Raw genomic sequence first — 21,466 nt, 5'->3', positions numbered from 1 at the left:
ACGGATTCTCTGGCCCAGATGGGCCGAGCGGCCGCTCTGACACGACAGAGTCACACCGGCGCCGTTCACCCCTGGTTGCTGCAGGTGGGAATTGTGGGAACGCTCGGTGGGGGGAGGGGCTCCGATTGTGTCTGGCCCACGATCGGGACCCACCGATCGGAGGGCCGGCCTCTCTGTCAGCGGGCCTCCTTTCCTCCGCTGGCAATGTTATATCCCTGTGCCATTTTTGTGTGGGGCAGCTTGGGGGAGGACGGCCACTGCGCATGCGCTAGTTGGCGCCTCCCAACTGCGCATGCGTGGGACGTGGCGCCGGGTCTCCGACGCTGTGCCGAGGCCCCGCCCCTGCAAATTGCGCCATGCCCCTGCCAGCCCCACGGAGGCCCCAGCGTCAGCACTTAAACTCCCGTTGGGAGAATCCCGCCCAAGAGGTCGGAGGATTGAGTGCTGTTGAATTCAACAAAGAAAAACCAAGGGATTGATTAAGAAGAGGGAAAATGCTGGCCTTCATTGCAAGAGGATTCGAGAATAGGAACAGGCATATCTTGCTGAAACTATACAGGGCCTTGGTGAGGCCACACCTGGAATATTGTGTGCAGTTTTGGTCTCCTTATCTGAGGAAGGATGTTCTAGCTATAGAGGGAGTGCAACGGAGGTTTACCAGACTGATCCCTGGGATGGCAGTACTGACATACGAGGAGAGATTGAATCGGTTAGGATTGTATTCGCTCGTGTTCAGGAGAATGAGGGGGGAATCTCATAGAAACCTATAAAATTCCAACAGGACTGGACCGGGTAGATGCAGGAAGGATGTTCCCAATGCTGGGTGTGTCCAGAACCAGGAGTCACGACCTTAGGATACGGGGTAGACCATTTGGGACAGAGATGAAGAGGAATGTCTTCACCCAGAGAGTAGTGAGCCTGTGGAATTCGTTACCACAGGAAGTAATTAAGTCCAAAACATTGTATAGTTTCAAGAAGCAGTTAGATATAGCATTTAGGACGAGGATGAGTAGGTTTTTCGGGGGCGAAGACAGGTGTGCTAGGCGCTTGGGGAGCCCAGCGAACCACGCCCATATGTTCTGGGCATGCCCAGCGCTGGGGGAGTTTTGGAAGGGGGTAGCAAGGACGGTGTCGAGGGTGGTAGGATCCAGGGTCAAGCCAGGCTGGGGACTCGCAATTTTTGGGGTTGCAGTGGAGCTGGGAGTGCAGGAGGCGAAAGAGGCCGGTGTCCTGGCCTTTGCGTCCCTAGTAGCCCGGCGGAGGATTTTGCTTCAATGGAAGGATGCGAGGCCCCCAAGCGTGGAGGCCTGGATCAATGATATGGCGGGGTTCATCAAATTGGAGAAGGTGAAATTTGCCCTGAGGGGATCAGTACAGGGGTTCTTTAGGCGGTGGCAGCCTTACCTGGACTTCCTGGCAGAACGGTAGGAAAATAGGCCGGCAGCAGCAGCAACCGGGGGGGTGGGGGGGGGGTTTGTTTCGGGGGAAGGGAGAAATGTGTATATGTGTTTATCTATTTCTTCTTTTTGTAGTTACTGGGGGGGGGTTTGGTTTTGGGGGTTAATGTGTTTTTCTTTTTGTTGTTGTTAATACTGTTTTTTGTTATTTTCTGTTTTTTGATATGCTTTTGAAAATCTCAATAAAAATTATTTATAGGGCGAAGGGGATCAAAGGATAGGAGGGAAAACGGGATTAGGCTATTGAGTTGGATGATCAGCCATGATCATAATGAATGGCAGAGCGGGTTTGAAGGGCTGAATGGCCTCCTCCTGCTCTATGTTTCTGCTTCATTGACCGTATCTCCAGAGCACAACTACTCCTCAGCTTTGTAGCTGTATGAAAAAGATTTCAAAATGGTTACTTGTCACATGACACACTGGTCACACAACGATTTTAAAAAAAAATTGTTTATATAGGTAGCACGGTGGCACAGAGCTTAGCAATGTTACTTCACAGCACCAGGGACCCGGGTCAATCCGACTTTAGGTGAAGAGTTTGCACATTTTCCCCGTATCTGTGTGGGTTTCTACCTGGTCCTCCAGTTTCCTCCCATAGTCCAAAGATGTGTAAGTTAGGTGGATTGGTCACATTTAGTGTCCAAAGATATGAAGGTTAGGTGGGGTTACGGGGTTAGGGCAATGGGTGCACTTTCAGAGGGTCGGTGTAGACACGATGGGCCGAATGGCCGCCTCCTGCACGTAGGGAATCTATCGAACTGAGGGTTCCAAGTTTTACCTTATTTGGCAATGGACGGCTAAACCAGTTGTGACCAGATATGCTCAAAACTTCACTCATTTGGATTTGAGAAGCAGGTTGATCAGCCAGGAAGGAAGAGAGCAAAGGTAATTTTGGAGACAAGGGTGGATATGAGCGAGTGGTTAAACCAGATTGATGGGTACCGAAGCATTGTGGTGAATGGAGGGTCAAAGGTCAGAGAGTTGTGAATTAGGTACGTGTGTGTGTCAGTAAAATGAGGCAACTCTCAGCAGTGGGTATGGGGTAGAATCGGACCCTGCTTTAGTTGGTGATGTAAATTATAGGCAGATCCACTTCAGGTGACGGATGTTTGACTAATACCATGGGAGTGTGTACTCTCCTGTCTGGGAGGGCTACTAACTATCCTTTGTACGGTGAGGGAGTGTGTGGGGGGGGGGGGGGGGGGGGGAGGCAGTGGGGTTGAGTCTCTACAGGTCTCTACAGACCTGAGTCCCTCAATGTAATAACGGTGTGATATGTTCACCTTATACTCTTCCAAGACTCATTTCATATTCTGGGAGTTATTTTCAAATACTGTTATTTTGGTTCAAATGCTTTGTTGTTTGGTGTAAACTGAACGTTATGTTGCTATTTGTATAGATTTAAAACTCTCAATCATTTTTTTTTAGCTAAGCCCAAACAATCTGATTTGTCAGCATGGTGTGTTCCTATTCACTGAAACACTCAGGAGCCTACAGTAAGTCCTGTACACAATATATTGGTCAATGTCACTGTGGCTGGTATACTTTCTCCATCAATGGGTTTAGAATTCCCAGTTCACAGGAAGCAGAATGTTTCCCTGAGAAAGAAAGACTTGCATTTTTATATTAACTTGATATCTGAAGTATTTTACAACCATTAAAGGGCTTTTTGAAGTGTAGTCACTGTTGTAATGTAGGAAACTTGGCAGCCAATTAGTGCACAGAAAGATCTCAGAAACAGCAATGTGATAATTACCAGATAATCTTTTTTTTGTGATTTTGATGGCAAGATCCATATTGACCAGGAATTCAAGGATAACTCCCCTGCTCTTATAGAATGTAAGGCCATGGGATATTTTACATTCCCTGAGCTGGCAGACAGGGCCTTGGTTTAACTGATCTGAAAGATGGTGCCTCTGACAGTGCAGCGCTCTCTCAGTACTGCACTGGAGTGTCAGCCTCAGAGCTCGGGCCTCTGAAGTGAGACTTGAACCCTCAACCTTCTAACTCAGAGAAGCTAGTGCTAACTAAGCCATTTGTTGTATTAGATTGTTTCTAAGGGGTTAAGCCCAAAGCTGTGTACTTTTCTCCCTGTCAACTGGCAGATCTGATGAAGAGTCCTCCAGACTTGAAACGTTAGCTCCATTCTCTCTCCACAAATGCTGTCAGACCAGTTGAGATTTTCCAGCTTATTCTGTTCTTGTGTCTGAAAGTTTGATTGAAAATTAAAATTTGATTCAAGATTAAATTGGTAACTAGTTTGAGCTGCAGGTGTCAGTGTTGTCTTTGTGTTTCTGAAGCTGGGAAAGGTGGTGAAGTCCCTGGTGTCAGGAGATGTGAAACTGATGCAGAAAAGTGAGTTGACTCCAGGAATGAAGAACAACCTTACAGGCTCGTTGCTGATAGAGGATCCCCACATCAAGCAAAAATCCAAACATCCTAAATCTCACTGACTGCAATAGAAACTCACACCAAAACAACCATTTTTCTTCGTGAGTTCTCTGCCCAAAGGCAGGTTCAACCAACATCGCCATGGGCTTCACCTCAGGAGTGCCAAGGAGGCAGATCCCAAATCAAAGCCAACTGAGCTAACAGGCCTCCCAAGGAAGTCTAAGTTGCTGTGACAACATCCACTGCAGCCTGGAGCTATGGATAGTGATGGGAGATGCTCCAATTTCTTTCCGTCATATGGCTGACCAGGAATCTCTCCCACTCTCACCGCCTGCCATTGGTGTGTGTTCGAAGACATTACAAGTTCATTTTCAAATTGTTTGGTCATGAAATGAACAGACCTTCCTTGTCCATGAAGTCCTGGAGTGAAGCTGAAGCTCCTGGCTCAGAAACAGGGACATTAGAATTAGAATTAGAACAGTACAGCACAGAACAGGCCCTTCGGCCCTCAATGTTGTGCCGAGCAATTATCACCCTACTCAAGCCCATGTATCCACCCTATACCAGTAACCCAACAACCTCCATTAACATTACTTTTTAGGACACTAAGGGCAATTTAGCCTGGTCAATCCACCTAACCCGCACATCTTTGGACTGTGGGAGGAAACCGGAGCACCCGGAGGAAACCCACACACACACGGGGAGGACGTGCAGACTCCGCACAGACAGTGCCCCAGCCGGGAATCGAACGTGGGACCCTGGAGCTGTGAAGCATTGATGCTAACCACCATGCTACCATGCTGCCCCAGATGTTGCATCCATTAGGGGGCCTTATTTTAATACCACTACTGAAAGAACAGCACCTCTAAAACTGGCACTAAAGTGTCAGCTTAGATTTTTCTGTTCAAGGTCTGGAATGGGATTGGAATTCACAGCCATTTGATTCAGAGGTGAAGCACTGCCCACTGAGCCACAACTAATATCAGGCCCAAGCATATGGAAATGTTTCTATATGGTTTTGAACCTCCGGATGCCTCACGTGTGTGGCGCATTTGATAACCACTACACTAGAAAGATTCCGCAAACTTAATCAACTGAACATTTCGTCGTCGTGGGATTCAATCTCACGCCACCACAGATTTCGCCAATTTGAATTCACTGCTTTTGACCTGGCCAACGCTACCAGCAAAAATATGGAACGCTTCATGGATTTGCGTGTCATCCTTGCACAGGGGTCATGCTAATCTTTTCTGCATGGTTCAAATTTTAATGTATATGTGCTGCTGAAGAGAAGCACACTTCCCACTGCACTTGAAGATCTACATTCAATAATCATCTATATCTGAAAATCCTTGGTATTCTCAGTGATATTGATGTGCAGTTTCCTCTAACACCACTGGGTACGCTGTGTTTAGAGATCTGACCCCCCTACCCCTATTATAAAGGGGCTTGGGGTCAAGCAAGGGATGACAGGCAATTAGCAAGTGAGGGATGTGAGGTTGACAGATGTGTCTGGCGAGGAGTGACAGATCCCCAAGTCACTCTGGCAGTCCCAGTGCATCTCAGGCAATTGTAGCAGCTTCCATTCCCTGAAGGTCCAGGTTGGGGGTTTTCAGACAATCTAAAAGTTTTCATGTTTTCATTTTTAAAATTTATTTTGCTCCGTGAAGTGGCTGAGATGAATAGAACAGACTCTTCCAGGGGTACTAGACCGGAGGGAGAAAGTAAAAGAAGGATTTCCTGATCCGGTGAGATGGGGTGAGAGGAGACTCATGTGAAGCTTCCACACCAGCAGCGACCAATTGGGCCGAATGGCCTGTTTCTGCTCTGTAATTGTATGCATGTAACTTTCTGTGGTTGGATTTGAACTCTCAATCACTGGATTGTTAATCCAGCACCAGAGCAATTCAACACTTTAGCTGAAGATTTTAAGATTTCAAACTTCCTCTTGCAACCTTTTTGATTTTGCCAGATTCCATATTTCTCTGTTTTAATGTATTTTATTCCAAACATGTATAAACAAGAACATTAATACTTTTGGGGGACCAAGAGTTCTGTGACAAAATTGAGGAATATGTAGGTTTCAACTGTATGGGTGAGGTGTCGAAGGCAGTTGTCTGGGAGGCTCTAAAGGCGATGGTGAGGGGTGAAGTGATCTCGTTTAAGACCAGGATGGACAAAGAGGAGAGGTTGGAGCGGCAGAAGGTAACAGATGAGATGTTGGAGGTAGATAGGAGTTATGCAGAAGATGGGGACCCAGAGAAGTTGGAAAAGAGGAAGGAACTACAGGAAAGCTTTGACCGACTATCTACCAGGAAGGCCAACTGAGGCGAGCAAGGGGTGCAGTTTACAAGCATGGAGATAAGGCCAGCAGGTCAGCTTCGGAGGGAAGTGGCAGTAAGGGAAATTGTTCAGGTGAGGGACAGGGCACGGAAGTTGGTTGTGGCTCCGGATCTGATTAACAAGGACTTTGAGGAATTCTATGAGAGGTTGTACAGGTCAGAGCCACCTGGGGGAGACCGGGAGATGCAGGAGTTTCTAGATGGGCTGGAGTATCCGAGGTTAGGGGAGGGGGACAGGGCTACATTAGAAGGAGCAATAGTGGAGCAGGAGACAAAAGATGCAATTGGGAGGATTGAGTCGGGGAAGGTGGCAGGCCTGGATTGGTTTCCGGTGGAATATTATTAACAAATTCAAGGATAAACTGGCACCCCTGATGGTAGGGATGTTTGAAGAGGCGATAGGAAAGGGGGTGTTGCCACAAACTTTGGGGCAGGCATCGATTTCCCTGTTGCTTAAAAACGATAAGGACCCAAAGGGGTGTGGGTCATATAGGATATGGATTTCAGTAAAGCGTTTGATAAGGTTCCCCACGGTCGGCTATTGCAGAAAATACAAAGGCTGGGGATTGAGGGTGATTTAGAGATGTGGATCAGAAATTGGCTAGTTGAAAGAAGACAGAGAGTGGTAGTTGATGGGAAATGTTCAGAATGGAGTTCAGTTACGAGTGGCGTACCACAAGGATCTGTTCTGGGGCCGTTGCTGTTTGTCATTTTTATAAATGACCTAGAGGAGGGCGCAGAAGGATGGGTGAGTAAATTTGCAGACGACACTAAAGTCGGTGGAGTTGTAGACAGTGCGGAAGGATGTTGCAGGTTACAGAGGGACATAGATAAGCTGCAGAGCTGGGCTGAGAGGTGGCAAATGGAGTTTAATGTGGAGAAGTGTGAGGTGATTCACTTTGGAAAGAATAACAGAAATGCGGAATATTTGGCTAATGGTGAAATTCTTGGTAGTGTGGATGAGCAGAGGGATCTCGGTGTCCATGTACATAGATCCCTGAAAGTTGCCACCCAGGTTGATAGGGTTGTGAAGAAGGCCTATGGTGTGTTGGCCTTTATTGGTAGAGGGATTGAGTTCCGGAGCCATGAGGTCATGTTGCAGTTGTACAAAACTCTAGTACGGCCGCATTTGGAGTATTGCGTACAGTTCTGGTCGCCTCATTATAGGAAGGACGTGGAAGCTTTGGAACGGGTGCAGAGGAGATTTACCAGGATGTTGCCTGGTATGGAGGGAAAATCTTATGAGGAAAGGCTGATGGACTTGAGGTTGTTTTCGTTAGAGAGAAGAAGGTTAAGAGGTGACTTAATAGAGGCATACAAAATGATCAGAGGGTTAGATAGGGTGGACAGCGAGAGCCTTCTCCCGCGGATGGAGGTGGCTAGCACGAGGGGACATAGCCTTAAATTGAGGGGTAATAGATATAGGATAGAGGTCAGAGGTGGGTTTTTTACGCAAAGAATGGTGAGGCCGTGGAATGCCCTACCTGCAACAGTAGTGAACACGCCAACATTGAGGGCATTTAAAAATTTATTGGATAAGCATATGGATGATAAGGGCATAGTGTAGGTTAGATGGCCTTTAGATTTTTTCCATGTCGGTGCAACATCGAGGGCCGAAGGGCCTGTACTGCGCTGTATCGTTCTATGTTCTATATAGGCCCAAATCACTTTTAAACATGGACGCAAAAGTATTGGCGAAGGTACTGGCGGGAAGGCTGGACGTGTGTCTCCCGAAGGTGATAGGTGAAGATCAGACGGGGTTCGTGAGAGGGAGGCAGATCTTTTCAAACGTTAGAAGGGTATTGAATGCGGGTTCACCACGGTCGGGGTGTCGGACCAGCCGGAGTTGGAAACGGGTGCGGAGGCAGAAGTTGTAGCCTTCGCCTCATTGATCGCCCAAAGGCGGATTTTGATGGGTTGGAGAGCAACCACTCCACCCTGCGCCCTGGCATGGCGGGGGGATCTGTTGGAATTCTTGACTCTTGAGAAGGTTAAGTTTGAACTGAGGGGAAGGATGGAGGGGTTCTACAATTCATGGGCATTATTCATTAGGCACTTTCAAGAACTGGATAACATCGAACATTAGTTTGGGGCGGGTTGGGGGAGGGGGGCTGTGTGTGTTAATGGTGACTATGGGTGATTCCTGATTCCTTTTTGTCATTTGTTTATGTGAACATGCGGGCTAATGTTTGTGGTTTGGTGGGAGGATGGGACCGTTGTTATTGATATGGGAATTGACATATTTATTACTGAATATTGTTTATTGTTGGTGGGTGTAAATTTGGGAGAAAATGTGAAAAAGGAGAATTAGACTATTTAAAAAAAGTCTAGAACATTAATAAATCCAACAGAACAATCCACAACATACAGTTTGTACAATTTTATCTAGTTTTACCCTGCCCCCCTCTGTGATGAACAGATCATGAACAATATGAACAATTCCCATGTCTCAAATCCTTCCTCTGACCCCCTTAACTCAAGTTTGATCTTTTCCAAAAATAGAAAGTTATACAGGTCTCCCAACCAGGCTGCCTGCCTTACAATTTAACAAGATCCTCCGCCAGGCAATTAGGGAAGCAAAAGCAATAACATCAGCCTTCTTCCCTTCCATCAGCTCTGGCACCTCCGTGACCACAAAGTTTGCTACCATTGGGACTGGCCTGACCTCTACCCCTATAATCTTAGACAGTGCCCAAAACACTGCTTCCCAGTACCTTGTCAGCTTCTCTCCCCCCCCCACTCCCCAAGAACATGTGCACGTGGTTTGCCGGCCCCTGCCCACATTTTTCACACATGCCAATCACCCCACAAAAGTATCCGCTCAGTGTGCATGAATCGTGCACACCCTGTGCAGTCTTAAACTGGATCAGGCTCATCAGCGCACAAGAAGAAGTGGTGTTCACCCTACCCATAGCTTCGCAGCACAGACCCCGATCTATTTGGGGAGTTGGTGGCATAGTGGTATTGTCACTGGACTAGTGGAGACCCAGAATAATGATCTGGGGACCTGGTTTGGAGTCTCACCATGGCAGGTAGTGGGATTAAAACTCAATAAAATATTTGGAATGAAAAAGGTCTAATGATGACCATGAAATCATTGCCAATTTTCAGAAACACCGTCTGGTTCACTAATGTCCTTTTGCGAAGGAAATCTGCCATTCTTACGTGGTCTGGCCTACATGTGATTCCAGAGCTACAGCAATGTGATTGACTCTTAGCTTCCCCGTCAAGGGCAATTAGGGACGAGCAATAAATGCTGGCACAGCCTGCGAAGCCCACGACCCAGGAACAAATTTTTAAACAAATTCTCCCCAGCTCCTCCTCCCACTTTGCCATTTGCGCCCCCCAGCAACCCATATATGTCCCCAATCTTGCCCTTTCCAGGTTTGTCTGGGAGTATCAATTGCTCCAGCAAAGTATACCGAGGAAGCATGGGAAACACCCGCCATGCCTTTCTTACAAAGCCCCGTAGCTGCAGGTAACTAAACTCATTCTCTTTTGACAGCTCAAACCTTTCCTGTAGCTCATCCAAGCTCTTGAATTGCCCTTTCAGGTCCATGCCCCTCACTTCCATCCATCTTCTATCTCCTCAGGCTTAAACCTGTGGTTCCCACACAGTGATGCCAACATCGATATCCCCTATAATTTAAAGTGCCTCCTTAGTTGGTTCCATATCTTAACTGTCGATTGCACCCCCAGACTCTCAGAGTACTTTCCTGGGGCAAACGGCAGAGGGGCTGTCACCAAGGCTCTCAAGCTGGATCCCCTGCAGGACTCCTCTTCCATCCTAAACCACCCTCCTCTCCCCACCACCGCCTCATCTTCTCCACATTAACTGCCCAGTAATAGTGTTACAGGTTCAGGAGTGCCAACTCCGCGTTCTGTCTCCACCTCTGAAACAGGGATTCTTTACCCTTGGCACATTTTCCGCCCATACAAACTCCGAGACTACTGCCTCTAATTTCTGAAAGAAAGACTTCAGGAGAAAGATCGGGATGGCCTGGAAGACAAATAAGAACCTTGGGAACACATTCATTTTTATGACCTGCACTCTCCCTGCCAACATCAAATGCAATATATCCCATCATTTAAGTTCCCCCTTGTTCCCGTCCACCGGTGTTGTCAAGTTTCACTTATGCATCGTCGCCCGTATCCCTAGGTATCTAAATCTTTCCCTAGCCACTTTAAATGGCAGCATCTTTAGGTTGACCTTCAGCTCCACCTTGTTCACTGGGAATATTTCGCTCTTCCCTACGTTTAATCTATATCCTAAGAAAGCCCCAAATCTCTCCAGTATTCCCATGATCTTGTCTATGCTCTCAAATGGGTCAGACATAAACAACAACAGGTCATCCGCTTATTACGATACCTGATGTTCTCTAGTCCCCCTGCCACTCCAAAGACCCCTTAAGGGCCATCGCCACGGGTTCAATCGACAACGCAAATAGCAACGTCAACAGTGGACATCCCTGTCTCGTACCTCTATCGAAAAAAGGTCAAAATTTCGTGAACTCATTCCGTTCATGGCAACATGTGCCACTGGGGCTGTATATGACAAGCGCACCCATGTCACAAACTTCGGTAAACTCAAACTTGTCCAAAGTTTCAATTAAATACTTCCACTCCACCCAGTCGAAAGCCTTCTCCGGATTCATGGAGACAACAGCCTCCAGCATCGGCCCCCTCGATGGAGCCATTATCACGTTCAAAAACCTCCTAATATTACTGGAGAGCTATCTGCCTTTCACAAAACCCGTTTGGTCTTCTGTTATCAACTCTGGTACACATCCCTCCATCCTTCCTGCCAACACCTTCTCGTATTTAACAACGAAACGGGACTATATGACCCACACTCTAACGGATCTTTCCCACTTTTCGGGATTAATGTTATCAGCGCCTGCGTTAATGTCTCTGGACATTCTACCTTCTCCACAGATTCGTTAAACATCCTCAACAAGTGCGGAGCCAATTCTGTCGCAAACGCTTTGTAGAACTCTGTTGGAAAGCCAATCATCCCTCTCCAGCTCAATGCTTCTTCCAATGTTTGCCTCTTCTCAACCTCCAGCCTTGGGAATTCCAAACTATCTCGGAACCTTCCAATGTCCCCTCTCGTTCCATCTGGTGCTGCTCTATATAACTTTGCATAGTATCTCCGAAACACAGAACTCGTTTTACCCGGTTCTGATATTGCCTCTCCCTTTTCCATTCTTACTTTTAAAATTTCTTGGACTCAGCCTGCTTCCTTAGCATACGGCTCGCCTTCTCCATCTACTCGTATTGCATCCCTCTTGCCCTTCTTAGCTGCCCTACTGCCTTCCCCATCGTCAGCCTGCAAACGGTCCCAGCAACATTTTTCTCACCACTAGCAACTCCTTTGTAGGGCCCCCTGCATACCTCTTGTCCACCTTATCTATCTCCTCCAACAACCGTTGATACACTTCCCTCCACCCCCTGTCTCCATGCACTTTAAATGAAATAACCTCCCCTTGGACCACTGCCTTCAATGCCTCCCAAAAAGTGGCCGCTGGCACCTCCCCGTTCTGATTCATCTCTACATACTCAATTGCTGACCTCACCTTCTCACAAAAAACCTTTACCTCCCAAAAGATGCGAGTCAAACCTCCAAAATGGCCTCTGCACCCACCCCTCATTGAGTCTCACGTCTATCCAATGTGGCGCATGGTTGGAATTTACGGTCCCCTCGTATTCTGCCTCCAGCTGCAGGTCATCGCTGCCTTGGATGCTGTGGGTCTTCCTCTTCTGATCTGCTGTCAAATACATCCAAGGCTACACATCCCACATTGATATTGTCAGTTTGAAAGCCTCCGAGGATGAAGAATGCTGTTCCCACACTAGAAATCTCTGTCAACGTTTACCAGGAGGAACTGAGACAGCAGCTGCAATAAGTGAGGGTTTTATTCAGATGGGACAATGACAAGTTTAAATCTCCACCTGATCTGCTGCTCAAAGTAACCTCTGTTTCACCGGCCAGTTTCCAAAACGTCAGGAAACTTGTATTATTCCTATTTGGAGCAATTAAATTTTTAAATAATGTTCCATGAGGTGTGTAAAAGTGGCTATTCCAGACTTCTTGAGGTGGCCCTGGTGAGAGTGGTCGCACATTAGGCTCTTGCTCGAAGTGGAATTGTTTTGGGTGTTTTCGCCCATTTCGGGAGGAGTTATACAGGTGGAGAGTTTAAGTATAAAGGATTAAGAATTCTCCTTCAGTCGGGTGTGTCTGGGCCCTTTCAAACGAGGAGACCAACAAATCAGAGGCAACAGTCAGACCAAGAGATCTCTTGAACTGCGACACAGGGAAGAAAAGATGGCAGAGAGCTCTGTGGCATTGATGCCTACTCAGTGTGTGGAGTTCCTGATGGCTAAGTTTGAGCAGCAGAGACAGGAGGCTCAGAGGACCTGGCCAGGGTGACCGGGCCAATCCATGCAGCCATAGAGAGAGTGGAGCAAAGGCTGGAGGCGCAGCATGCATCGCTCCAGAAGGTAGAGGAGTCTGTATCTGAGCACGAGGATCGGTTGGAGGCAGAAATCATGTTAGTGGCGGAGGCCCAGAAGACATTAAGAGAGAAGGTGGAAATATTGGACAATCACTTGAGGAGGCAAATCTTCCATGAGGGGATCAAGGGTACGCAGGTTACCCAATATGTGGCAAAGTTGTTGGGGGAGGGGGGTCTTTGATCCATCTCCTGAAGTGGATTCAGTGCACAGGTCGCTAAGGAGGTATCTGAAAGAAGGTGAGCCACCGAGGGCAATTGTGGTGCAAAGGTTCCAGACTTGGACATGCACTGGCTGATTATGTGGGGGGGGGGGGGGGGGGGGAAACGACACACTCTAATATAGTGTGCCTAACCAGTCGTGTGCCGGGTCTTTGAATGTGTTGGCGATGGCGAAGGAGTTGCGGGGTTTATGGAGCGGATGGATGGTGTCATGGAAATGTTGCTTTAAGAAATGTTTGGCTGCTCATATTACTGCAGTGACGTCAGAGTGTGGGTGGAGCTGGGCTGTCTGTCAGCTTTTTACTTTCGTTTTAGGCTGTTTGCTGCAAGGTGTGTTTTAGTTTCATTTTAAATGTTGGAGCTGAAGCCAGACCAAGCAGGTGTACTGCTGTTCTCTCTGCCATCAAAAGACTATCTCTTGATTATTTGGTGAATTCAGAATTATAAATGTTCTCAGTAGTGAATGTAAACCTGATGTGCTTCTGTTGAAAGGTGTCTCTTTTGTCTTCTGGATGTTGTTTGGGAAGTTATTAAGCATTACTTAGTGTTGTATTCTTTGGGGGTTGTATTTGAATTAATGGTTGCTAAGATGTTCACTGTATGTTTTAAAAAGGTTAACTTGAGTTCATAGAATAAATATTGTTTTGCTTTAAAGAATACTTTTCCATTTCTGCTGTACCATACCTGTAGAGTGGGCCGTGTGCTCCCCATACCACAATCTATTAAAAATTGTGGGTCAGGAGAACTCCATGATAATCCCTGGCCCATAACAAATTGGGGGTTCGAGGGGGATAAAAGTCCATAACAAATTGGGGGTTCGAGGGGGATAAAAGTCTATCCATTGGATTGGCTTAGCGAACTTAAAGACAGTGAGGGGTGAGCATATTGTGGTTGCTTTTCAGGTGTGGTATTCCAGTTTAAGTGGGAGTGTGTTGTGGACAATTACTCTTTCAGAGGCTCTGAAGTTTTTGGGGGTGGAGACGGTCACAAGCAGTACCTTACAGACAGAGACTAAAAGCAGACTGTTAGATTTGGCAAAAACATTGCAGTTAACATTACCTGACAAAATGGGAAAAGGTGAGGTAATAATGGCGGTGGCTGAGCATTTAAAGTTGCCTGAGATACAATTTGACTCATTGGAAATGGCAAAAATTCAGTTACAACTTAAACAAATGGAACATGAGAAAGAATTAAAGCAGCTTGAAAACAAAAGAGAGAGAGAGGAAAAAGAAAAGGAGAGAGAAGGAAGGAGAAAAGACTCAGCAGATCAAAAAGAAAGAGAAGGGGAGATACAGATCAGGGAAAAAGATAAAAAGAGAGAGTTTGAACTTCAGAAAATGGCCATGAAACATGACAATCAGTTAAAATTGGCAGATTTAAAGGGAAACGTAGTTGGATGATAGTGATGAGGATAGTGAGAAAGAGTGTCATAGTCAAAGGCTTGGTGGGGATCTATTTAAATATGTCCAAGCATTGCCAAGGTTTTATGAGAAGGAGGTAGAAGCCTTTTTAATTTCACTTGAGAAGATGGTTATACAAATGAAATGGCCACAGGACATGTGGGTATTACTGATTCAAACAAAACTATTAGGTAGGGTTAGTGAAGTGTTTGCATCACTACCGGAGGAGGTATCTGAGACGTATGAGGAGGTGAAAAAATCCATTTTAGGTGCATATCAACTAGCGCCTGAAACCTACAGACTAAGGTTCGAAATTTAAGGTAAGAACCTGATAAAACATACATGGACTTTGAAAGGATCAAACAGAGTCATTTTGATAGGTGGGTAAGGGCTTTGAAAATACACCAAACGTATGAAGCTCTCAGAGAAATTATACTTTTGGAGGAGTTTAAAAATTCATTGATGTAGTGAGAACTCATGTGGAAGAGCAGAGGGTTAAAATTGCGAGATTAGCAGCAGAAATGGCAGATGATTATGAATTAGTTCATAAATCAAAGCTTGGTTTCCGACATCAGTTTCAGCCTGTGAGGGATAGAAACTGGGGACTTGCGAAATACTCAAGTGGTAAAGGTAAAGGTGATCTGATGGGAGATAATAAGGAGAGTGTACCTCAGACTAAAAAAAATCCAGGAGGGTGGAAAAGAAATGAAAAGTTTCAAATTTTCAAGTTCCCGTACCAGCCTCCCCCGAGCAGGCGCCGGAATGTGGCGACTAGGGGCTTTTCACAGTAACTTCACTGAAGCCTACTTGTGATAATACGCGATTTTCATTTCATTTCATTTCAAATGTTTTCACTGTAATAAACTAGGTCACGTGAAGTCATGGTGTTGGTGGTTGAAGAAAAGCACTGGGAAGGCTAATGTGGTAAAACAGCATAAGACAGTGGGGTTTGTTAAAGTGTAAAGGAAAGTGAAGCAAAGGAGGTGCAAAAGATTGTACAACCTGATCAAGAGGTGATTGATAAGAAGGTGCCAGATCTCTTTAAATAATTTACTTGTGTGGGTAAAGTTTACTCATGTGTATCAGGAGGAGCAGGTAAAGAAGTCACAATTTTAAGGGATACGGGAGCTAGTCAATCTTTAATGGTAAGAGATGAGGGGTTATGCAATTTGGGAAGAATGTTGCCAGAAAAGGTGGTAATATGTGGAATTCAGGGTGAGAGGAGTATTGTTCCATTATATAAGGTAAGGTTGGAAAGTCCAGTGAAGAGTGGTGAAGTGGTAGTAGGAGTAATAGAGAGACTATCTTGTCCAGGAATACAGTTTATCTTGGGTAATGATATAGCTGGATCGCAGGTGGGAGTGATGCCTACTGTGCTTTAAGCCAGTGGAAAATCAGACAACTGAAGTGTTGAAGGGCGAATATCCAGGGATTTTTCCGGATTGTGTCATACCAAGGTCGCAAGTCACAGGTGAAGAAAAGAGGAGAAATCAGAGAGTGAAGATAAAGGTGAAGTGCAATTATCAGAAACAATTTTTGATCAGATGGTTGGAAAAGAACAGATGGAGGAAGAGGCAGATATTTTGAGCTCAGGAAAATTGGCGGAGTTACAACAGAAAGATGTAAAAATAAAATGGATGTATCAGGAAGCATACACGGAAGAGGAATCTGAGTGTATACCAGAGTGTTATTACCGTAAAGTGATGTCTTTATGAGAAAATGGAGACCTTTACATATGCAGGCGGATGAAAAGTGGGCAGAAGTTCATCAAGTAGTATTGCCGGTAGGGTATAGGAAGGTGTTGCGAGTTGCACATGAGGTACCAGTGGGAGGTCATTTGGGAATAAGGAAAACTCAAGCTAAAATCCGAAAACATTTTTATTGGCCTGGACCATGTAAAAATGTAGTTAAATGTTGTCAATTATGTCACACATGTCATGTGATAGGGAACCCTCAAACAGTGATAAAACCAGCGCCCTTAATACCCATTCCAACATTTGAGGAACCTTTTACAAGGGTCCTAATTGATTGCCTTGGACCACTTCCTAAAACAAAAAGTGGGAATCAATATCTTTTGACGATAATGGATGTGTCTACTTGGTTTCCAGAGGCCATTCCAGTACGTAACATTACTGCTCAAAAGATTGTGGAGGAGTTACTTAAATTCTTTACCCGATATGGACTACCCATAGAAATAAAATCAGATCAAGGATCAAATTTTACCTCAAGGTTATTCAAAGAGGTTATGGATAGCTTAGGGATAAAACAATTTATATCAACTGCGTACCATCCAGAATCGCAGGGAGCGTTGGAAAGGTGGCATCAGACATTAAAGAAAATGTTGAGGGCTTATTGTCAAGATTATCCACAGGATTGGGATAAAGGAATTCCATTCGTACTGTTTGCAATTAGGGATGCACCGAATGAGTCAACCAAATTCAGTCCTTTTGAATGAATTTTTGGTCAAGAGGCAAGAGGACCACTTAAATTGATTAGGGAAAAATTGGTGAGTGAGAAATCAGAAATTACATTATTGGATTACGTGTCAAATTTTAGGGAATGATTAAATAGAGCAGGTGAATTGGCTAGACAACATTTAAAAGTTTCACAAAATGGATGAAACGACAAGAAATCCAAAGTTCGTAGTTTTGCCAGTGGAGATAAAGTTTTAGTGTTGTGACCAGTGGTAGGTCAACCTTTAAAAGCAAGGTTTTGTGGACCTTATCAGATTGAAAGGAAATTAAGTGAGATGAATTGTGTGGTAAAAAACACCAGATAGAAGGTAGACTCACCGAGTGTGTCATGTGACTATGCTTAAAAGGTACGTTGAAAGCGAAGGAGAGAAAAAGGGAGAAGGTTTTTCTGATTCTAACTCGGAGTGACGAACCAAATCCAGATGACTGTGAATTTGACGTACCTCAAATTAAATTGGAAAACGAGGATGTTCTTAAAAATTGGGATAAATTGTTCAGTTACCTTCCAGAGGAAAAACGGACTGACTTGTGTTGTGCTTTCTTTTACTTCGTCTTTTCTGTGGCTCTGTTCCAATTATGGCAATCAGTGAATTTGCCCTTCTTTCTGTGTTATCCATGTCCTAATGCTTAGAGTCGCCAGGTATCAAATGATACCACCACAAGTTCAACTGGCTATTGATTAAAAAGCCAAACAAAAGTTAGTTAGTTCAAGGGTACTTTATTTACACACAATTAGTCATGCAACATAAATACTACTAGTTAACTGCACCTATTGACTAAGATAACCTGTACTTAACTTCGGGCACCCAGCTTAGGTCAGAAAACAGTGGCCGCTGTTTGATTCTGGATCTAACGGGTTTGAAGGAGTAACTGCTGCTCAGCTGGGCTCATCCATCTGGTAGCGAGCGTTGAACTTGTACTTGCTTCTGGTGTTGCTGCATTTGGCGGTGGCCGTGACCGGGGTACCAGGACCAAGAGAAAGCGAACATATGGCAAACTCTTCTTATACTCGGGGGGGGGGGGGCTTTCGCCCTGTTTTGGGCGGTCCTTCAATTTGGGCCTTACTAATTGGGTGATCCCTGATCACTCTGTTCAATTCCTTAGCCAATACATGGGCGGGAATCTGGATGGCTGGGCGTGTCCCAAGCGGTCATTGGCCTAGTTGTTTGCGTTTTCCTTGAACAGGGAGTGGCGCCGAAATGTCTGGGACTGTCCCAGTTGCTTGAGTACCAGTCCTTTGTTTTGGTGAAGGTGGGCCATCAAATGCGAATCGGCCCCATTAAAATGCTAATTGGACAGAGTTTCGATACCGTCTGAACTTCTTGCTGACAAATATGCATTTCAGGCTCTGAGCCTGCCTGAGTTTTGGCTTGTCCATTTTACCCGCTAGGCTTTGCGAGTTTCTCTGTACCTGGTTGGAAGTGGCCATCCCAGATGGCTACACCTGAAAGAGTTATTGATATCACATGGGCAAGTTTGTGGAGATAAATTGGGAAGTTCTAAAATGGCTATACATGATGTAGATGTGGGAAATGCTGTTCCAATCAAACAACATCCATGTAGACTTAACCCTTTTAAATCGACACAGGTTAACAAATAGATTGAGAGTATGCTTAAAAATGGCATAATTGAAGTGGGTTGCAGCCAATGGGGCTCATCCATAGTGATGGTATCTAAACCAGACGGTACCCAACGGTTGTGTGTGGACTATAGAAAGGTTAATGCAGTTACAAGAACAGACTCTTATCCTATCCAACATTTGGAGGATTGCATTGAGAAAGTGGGACAATCAGCTTTTATTTCCAAACTGGATTTACTTAAAGGTTACTGGCAGGTACCTTTATCCGAAAGGGTGAAGGAGATTTCAACTTGTGTGACCAAATGGTATATACCAATTGAAAGTTATGCCATTTGGCATGAAAGACGCCCCAGCCACATTTCAACAGTTAACTAACAAAGTTGTTTCAGGATTACCCAATTGTGCGGTATACATCAACGATCTAGTAATTTTCAGCCAGACATGGAAAGAACATTTAAAACATCTGATGGAGTTATTCGATCAACTTCAGGAGGCGGGTCTGGTGATAAACCTAGCCGAAAGTGAATTTGGAAAACCCCAAGTCACTTTCCTTGGCCATAAAATCGGACAGGGTCGAATGGTCCCACGGAATGTGAAACCAACAGTTATTGAGGAGTTTCCGATACCCTCGAGACGAAAGGAAATAACTCGCTTTCTTGGCATGAGTGGATTTGATCGAACATTTGTGCAAATGTTTTGTAGGGTGAAAGCTTCACTGATGGACTTGCTGAAGAAACGTCAAAAACTTAAGTGGGTAGCAGAGTTTCAATAGGTATTTGACTGCCTGAATACTGTGATAACCAATGCTCCTGTGTTGAAGAATTACAAGGGACTCTGTGATCAGATTGCACTAAATTATCTGACTTTAAAGTGAAATGCCGAGGCATAGAGAAATGGATGGATCGTGCAGAGACCTTCTTGTTCAAAGAGACTGTCAATCAAGAAGGATTCCAGTTGGAGAAAGAAGAAATAAAATGGACTATATTATTGTACCTGCTTGCGTGTGTTGTTTTTTGAAACAAAAAAGTATATTTATTGTATACACTTCTTAAAGGATAGTGAAAAGGTGAAAAATGAAACCATCTTGAGTTGATGGGTTTTTTTTCTTGGGGGGAACGTGTCATGAGAATGTTGCTCATATTACTGCGGTGATGTCAGAGTGTGGGTGGAACTAGGCTGTCTGTCAGCGTTTTACTTTCGTTTTAGGATGTTTGCTGCAGGGTGTGTTTTAGTTTCGTTTTCAGTATTGGAGCTGAAGCCAGACCAAGCAGATGTACTGCTGTTCTCTCTGCCATCAAAAGACTATCTCTTGATCATTTGGTGAATTCAGAATAATAAATGTTCTCGGTAGTGAATGTAAACCTAATGTGCTGCTGTTTAAAGGTGTTTCTTTTGTCTTCTGGATGTTGTTTGGAAAGTTATTAAGCATTATTTAGTGTTGTATTCTTTGGGGTTGTATTTGAATTAATAGTTGCTAAGATGTTCACTGTATGTTTTAAAAAGGTTAACTTGAGTTCATAGAATAAACATTATTTTGCTTTAAAAAATACTTTTCCATTTCTGCTGTGCAACACCTGTAGAGTGGGCCGTGTGCTCCCCATGCCACAATCTATTAAAAGTTGTTGGTAAGGTGAACTCCATGATACACTTTGGGGTTCTCTAAACCCTGGCCATTAACAATGGGGTGTACTCCTGGAGGTTTGATATGCCGAGGGCGAAGGAATTTCTGTTCTTTTTACATTTCCACCGGCTGTATTCCCAGATTCATTTTTTTTGCACTAGCCAAGGCCAAGATTGGGTTGGAATATTCGATGATGAAGTGTCCGACCACATGCTGCACTGGACGGACTTGTGAGTGAAAAGGGGCGGCTCCCAGTGGCCGCAGTGGAGATTAGCTGTGGGGTTGTTGGCATATAAGGAAATTTGTGGAAGTGTTGGGGTGGCTTTCCAGAATTACGTGTAGCATTAAGAGACGGGTGAGGTCACCGCCTCCATGTCGTGGGAGGTACTGAACACAGTGATTAGGGGGGAGTTTATTTTGATTCGGGTGCACAAGGAGAGGGTAGAAAGGCAGAGGCCATCCAAGTGGTGGGCCGGACGTACTCAGCGGTCCCGGAGGAGGTGCTGTTAAAGGCGAAGCAGAGGCTCCAAATGGAGTTTGGGCTTACGTCTACAGGGAAGGCGGTGGGGCAGTTGCGCAGGGCCAGGGGGGTGATGTACGAGCATGGGGAGAAAGCCAGCAGGTTGAGGAGGCAGACGACGGCGACAGAGATTGGACGAATGAGGGACCGTGGGTGTGTAGTGGTCACAGAGTATGGGGAGGTTAATGGGGAATTTGAGGCTTTTTAATCAGAAGCTCTACAGCTCGGAGCCTCCGGAGGGGGATGAGGGTGTGAAGTGGTTCTCGGACAAGCTGCAGTTCTGGCAGAGTTTAATAAAAAGTTTGGTTTCAAGTTGGGGCCCCTGTTAGTCGAGATGTACAATGAGTCATTGGAGAAAGGGGAACTCTCTCTCTCTCTCTTCCCCCCCCCCCCCCCCCCCCCCCCACCTCGCACATGCTGGCTCAGACTTGATCTCGCTTATTTTTTAAAAAGGATAAGGACCTGGAGCAGTGTGGGTCATGCCACCCGATTTTATTGTTGGATGTGGACGCAAAAATATTGGGGAAGGTGCTGGTGATGCATATGGAGGACTGTGTGCCGGGAGTGATTGGAGCGGACTAGACTACATTCATGGAGGAGCAGCAGTTGTCTGCTAATATATGGAGGTTATTGAATGTGATCATCATGATGCCTCTTAGGGGCCAGGTCGTGGATGTTGGACGTTTAGCTGCTGTTATATAAAGAGTCAAAGGTTATGCTCCTTTTCACCAACACCTTTATTTCACTTTAACAGACTCTGCACAAAACTCACATCAACTGACACAAAGGCTACCTGAAGCCCCTTTACATCTCTGTCAATTATAGGATACTTGACATAAATGAGACAACTAATTGGAATGTCTCTTAAAACCCATTACTTAACAGGGGAGGTGATAAGTGTCGATGGACAGAGAGAAAACATTTGACCGGGTTGATGGGAGTATTTGT

The 21,466-nt window shown here is 45.3% G+C and overlaps 1 protein-coding gene and 1 non-coding gene across 2 annotated transcripts in view; one reads left to right on the top strand and one right to left on the bottom strand.

Annotated features, from left to right (window-relative positions):
- The window catches only part of LOC119975587, a 639,245-nt gene that overhangs the window by 471,590 nt on the left and 146,189 nt on the right, over window positions 1-21,466 (top strand). The window lies entirely within an intron of this gene.
- Window positions 5,036-5,147, bottom strand: LOC119976888. Its single transcript, XR_005463047.1, has one exon. It is a non-coding gene; the product is annotated as a U6 spliceosomal RNA (small nuclear RNA).

Source organism: Scyliorhinus canicula, chromosome 13 (assembly GCF_902713615.1).
Source record: "Scyliorhinus canicula chromosome 13, sScyCan1.1, whole genome shotgun sequence".
NCBI lineage: Eukaryota > Metazoa > Chordata > Chondrichthyes > Carcharhiniformes > Scyliorhinidae > Scyliorhinus > Scyliorhinus canicula.
The sequence above is the reverse complement of the archived record's forward strand: the minus strand, read 5'-3'. Positions and strand labels throughout refer to the sequence as shown.